This window comes from Dryas octopetala, chromosome 2 (genome assembly GCF_963921425.1).
Source record: "Dryas octopetala chromosome 2, drDryOcto1.1, whole genome shotgun sequence".
NCBI classification, from domain to species: Eukaryota; Viridiplantae; Streptophyta; class Magnoliopsida; order Rosales; family Rosaceae; genus Dryas; species Dryas octopetala.
In genome coordinates this window covers 4228883-4234676 of record NC_141367.1, presented here as the reverse complement: position 1 = coordinate 4234676, position 5794 = coordinate 4228883, and positions in this window count along the sequence as shown.

Here is a 5794-nt window from a genome sequence, read left to right as displayed (position 1 = left end):
ACCGACCGATTACCGAAAATTATTAGCGAAAACAACGGAATCGATTATTACCAAAAAAACTAAAATATATACCAAAAACTGAAACAATTACGGAAATTTAGTTATATATGCTTATATAATACTATTATGTTAGTGGTACAATAAATATTAAACTACTAATATCTTAAACAACTATAAAAAAATATAATTGTATAATATTATCATATTAATATTATCAAAAGTGTGAGTTAAGATATAGAGTCATTCTCTAATAAAGTAAATGTTATTATTTTTTATAGAAAATTAGGATTAAATACCAAATATCAATAGTTTTTTAATAAAGCAGAATGACACTAATTTTTTTTAGTTTAGGTACTAACCTAGAGTAAAACATTTTGGATTAGGTCACAAATTAGTTTGTTATACAGTTGTGACTGTCGAACAGTTACAGTTATAATTGTCAAACAGTCACAGTTGTGACTATTTAAAATTTATAAAAAATCAAAATTTTTAAAGGTTTCATACTTTTGATTTAGGTTTGGGGGATGAAGTTCTATAACCCAAAGACTAAATATTAAAGTTTAAGCCTTGCAAATATTGAAAAAAAATAAATCAATAAAAAAGTTATGACTATTAGACAATCACAGTTTAATATAACCATATTTTTTAAAGTTGGTACCTAAACTGAAATTTAGTACCTAAAGTAAAATGACATAAATGTTTTAGTAGTTGAAATGAAAAAACATTATAATTTGGTAACTAAAGTCAATGGACCTTTATTTTTAGGAAAATAAAAATCTCATCTTTAGGTAAGTAATGCATATATATATATACACTCATATTTATCGGTATATATACATACAAAATTAATAGGATATGTACTAATACATATTATTAAACTAATTATACTAGTATATATTATTACTAGGGTAAAATACTAGTACTATACTAAACTACCAATAATACTCGTGCAAATATATATTCATCAAACGTTATATTTTATACATCATATTTGATTAAATTTTAATTTATATTGGTATATAATAATTAATATTATTATAATTAAACTGAAAATAAACCGAAGATATACCGAAGTAAATCGAAAATGAACCGAAAATATCCGATACCAAAATTACCGAAATCGAACCGAAAACTGAAATTTACCAAAAATTACCGAACCAAAAAATATTGAAACCGAAAAATACCGAAATCGAAAAATACCGAATTTTTTGGTTTTGGTTTGGTAAGCCCCAATACCAATCTGAACCGACCGATTGGCAACCCTAATATTTCAACATGCAAACATTCCACCCTATACAGCACATAGGTGTCAAAATTTCCATGGAATAGTCTCTCCCAAACTTTTATTTGTTTTGTCTCGACTCCCAAAATATATAAAACATGCAAACATTCCACCGGCCGACAGTAGGTGTCAAAAGGTTCCAAATTTTAATTCACTACTAGGCTATATTTCGATAGTTTCGTCAATTTTTTCCAATTTTTCGATAATTTCTCTTCAATTTCACAATATCAGAAAAAGTATTAGACAAATTGGAAGCAATGAGAGTCGAACCGCTTCCTTCCCAGCAAGCTGCAAGCTGTTTTTGTTATATTTCTCATGTATTATATATTTATAACATCCTGATGTGATTTTCACATTTTTCACATTTAACTAAGGCCCCGTTTGATATTGTTGTGGAAGGTCTTAAAAGTGCTTTCATTGAAAATTTTCTTGATAAAAGTGTTTGGTAAAGTAAATTGTAACCGCTTATTTTAAAAGTGAGGGTGAAAAAGGGAAGTGGAATTTCACCACGAAAGGTAAGGAAGAACTGTGGTTCAACTCCACAACGTGGTTACAGCAGCACCACAAGCCAATCAACCAACAAATTAATAGATACGCTTCACAGAAAGAAAAGATAGAATCCAGCTTTTGTTATCAGGAGTGCAGGTTCCCAATATCGCTCCGGTTGGAATTAGAGAAACTAAGTTCGGCAGCAATAGTTTTCGAAAGTTGTTTTCCAAGGTAGGTTCTATTTTAATGGCTCAATTAAGTCCAAAGGTCCCCGCGGATAGACTGAAGAAAGTCTTTCTAGCCAACAGAAGCAGCCATTGGAACGGAAGTTACTAGGAGGGGACCCTATGCATCTGCCAACCTCTATCAAGAAAGAAGGGAAAACACCTTTTGTTGCAATAGAGTTGCATGAGCTTATGAGTCAAATTGAAATTACGTCCAATAAAGTAGGAATAATTTCTAAGTGAAACCATGCTCTTTATTAGGGGTGGGCGTTTAATCAGGGAACCGGGTGCACCGAACCAAACCGGGGGGAAAAAAATCGTAGAAAACCGCTTTGACCAAAACTGGTCAACACCGGGACCAAACTGGACCGGACCGGACCGGTCCAATCCAATTCCGGTTCCAGTTTTGCACTTCACAGAACTAGACTGGACTGGACCGGATAATTAATATATATTTTTAATTTTTATACATATGTAATATTTATACAATTTTTATACACTTTTTAAACATTTTTACACACATTTTACACAATAAAATTAATATTAACCTATCTATATTTTAGACCCTAAAATATATTTTATATAACCCTATGGCCTATATTATATATATAATAATGTTTTAGTATATAATTTTAGTTGTATCTTTTATAATAAAATTAGTATATTCTTTATACTCTATAATCTATACACTAAATCCTATATCCTTAAATTTCACCACGAAAGGTAATTAAGGAAGAACTGTGGTTCAACTCCGCAACGTGGTTAAAGCAGCACCACAAGCCAATCAACCAACAAATAGATACGCTTCATAGAAAGAAGAGATAGAATCTAGCTTTTGTTATCAGGAGTGCAAGTTCCCAACATCTCTCCGGTTGGAATTAGAGAAACTAAGTTCGGCAGCAATAGTTTTCGAAAGTTGTTTTCCGAGGTACGTTTTATTTTAATGGCTCAATTAAGTCCAAAGGTCCCCGCGGATAGACTAAAGAAAGTCTTTCTAGCCAACAGAAGCAGCCAATAATTAAAATGGTTCCCCATTTTGAAAAACAATGTTTGTTTTGCTCTACATTGTGCCCGTTTTCTATGAGAAGTTTGAAAACAAGATCGATCCACTTCCAGAGAAGGCAGCTATTGAGATAAAAAAGATCTCTCCTCCTCTCACAAAGCTCGTTAGAGCTATAAATTAAACTTGGCTTTTCCTTTGCAATCAAAACCCAATCTTGGGGACTTGCCTCAGCCGGTCACCAACCTAGTTTCTAAAAAATTTCGCCGCCGCTTCACAGCGCCAGACTTTACATAACTAGCACCTCCCAATTTCAATTCTTGAATCCGTCCCTGCCTACATCAACTAGGACCACAAAGAATAAACACCTAAATTTGCAGACTAAAGGGACCATAGTACTCAAATTGAACTAAGGACCCTATAATTTAAATATAGAGTTGACGGACAAAATTAAGGAACTATTGCTAAAATTAGCCCTTGAAGAAAAGTAAACGAAAAATCACATTCAACTTAGGGCCCTTCAAATAATATAGTTGGTTTTCCTATTATTAGCTGCAGACTTGTCAATGTTATCAGGAGTGCAAGTTCCCAACATCGCTTCGGTTGGAATTAGAGAAACTAAGTTCGGCAGCAATAGTTTTCGAAAGTTGTTTTCCAAGGTAGGTTCTATTTTAATGGCTCAATTAAGTCCAAAGGTCCCCGCGGATAGACTGAAGAAAGTCTTTCTAGCCAACTGAAGAAGCCAATAATTAAAATGGTTCCCCATTTTGAAAAACAATGTTTGTTTTGCTCTACATTGTGCCCGTTTTCTATGAGAAGTTTGAAAACAAAATCGATCCACTTGCAAAGAAGGCAGCTATTGAGATAAAAAAGATCTCTCCTCCTCTCACAAAGCTCGTTAGAGCTGCGAATTAAACTTGGCTTTGCCTTTGCAATCAAAACCCAGTCTTGGGGACTTGCCTCAGCTGGTCACCAACCTAGTTTCTAAAAAATTTCTCCGCCGCTTCACAGCGCTAGACTTTACCTAACTAGCACCTCCCAATTTCAATTCTTGGATCCGTTCCTGCCTACATCAACTAGGACCACAAAGAATAAACACCTAAATTTGCAGACTAAAGGGACCAAAGTACTCAAATTGAACTAAGGACCCTAATACCCTATAATTTAAATATAGAGTTGACGGACGAAATTAAGGAACTATTGCTAAAATTAGCCCTTGAAGAAAAGTAAACGAAAAATCACATTGAACTTGGGGCCCATTTAAATAATATAGTTGATTTTCCTATTATCAGCTGCGGACTTGTCAATGTTGAAAAATGTTGATCAGGAAGTTGCAAAGCCCAGTTGCTCTGATCTAGATCTTATATATACATGGACACCATAAATCAAATATATAACACATACACATTGATTATACACAAAAACACAGAGAAGAAGGAATGAAAATGCTGCAAGAGCTGAATATTGAAGCATCCTTCTCTTTGTTGCAACCCGTTTACTTGACACTACTTCTTCTGCCCATTTTCCTCATCCTTGTATACAAATGGTCCTCCACTACTACTACTCCAGCATTAAACCCACCACCTTCTCCACCAAAGCTCCCCATCATTGGAGACCTTCACCAATTAGGCTTGTACCTTCATCACTCACTTCAAGCCTTATCTCAACGCTATGGCCCTCTCATGCTCCTATTTCGGAAGCGTGCCAGTTGTTGTTGTCTCATCGGCTCAGGGTGCTCGCGAGATCATGAAAACCCATGACCTCATATTCTCCGACAGACCCAGGAACACCCTCTTTGTGAAGGTCCTCTACAATTGCAAAGACGTAGCAACGGCGCCATATGGTGAGTATTGGAGGCAGGTGAAAAGTATATGTGTGTTGAATCTTGTAAACAACAAAAGAGTCGATCTTTTCGTGCTGTGAGAGAAGAGGAAACGAAATCTATGATCAACAAGATAATGCAGTCCTCCTCATCATCATCAGTTGTGAATTTAACCGAAATATTTCTGAAATATAGATAGAGGAATAACATACCTACTTGTGTAACGAGTATGGCCTTAAATCAATTACGCTAGCATTTGTCTTTCTTACGGTTGTATTACTTGATTAAGTATTTGAGAGCTTTGGAAATAACCCCATTTTGGCAATACAATATTTGATTTAACCCAATGATTTTTGTCTTTGAATTTTAACCCATTTTTTATTTTTATACATTCATTTTGTTCCTTAATATAAATAATGGAAATAAATTAGAAAACCATAATTTTAAGCATTTATTACTCATAATTTTGAATTTCAATGTCTTTATTTCCAAAATTTCGATGACACCTGCATCTAATTATAAAAAAAAAAAAAAAAAAAAAAAAAAAAAAAAAAAAAAAAATCGTTAACAAATATGAAGGTCAACATATAAAAACCTAAATATCATTAACATGTTAAACATCTTATATTTATATAACTTATCTAAGTTTGATGACACCTACATATAAACATAAATCATAATATGTGCCAAAATGTCTTATACTTCTATCATAGTTCAGAAAAAAGAAAAAAGATGTTTCCTCTGGCTTAGGTAAAGAAAAATATAAAACACAAATAAGAATAAGAAAATACCTAACTTAGAAATTGAGGTTGAAAAGAAGACACAAAGAATAAAATAATAATATGCATCTAGTTTAGGTAAAAAGGTATATAATATATAAGTAGAACAAACCTATTTGCAGTTAGGTATATAAACATAAATCAAAATCTGTACCAACCCCACCTCACTCTCTCTCCTCCCTCCCCTTCTCTGGCAGC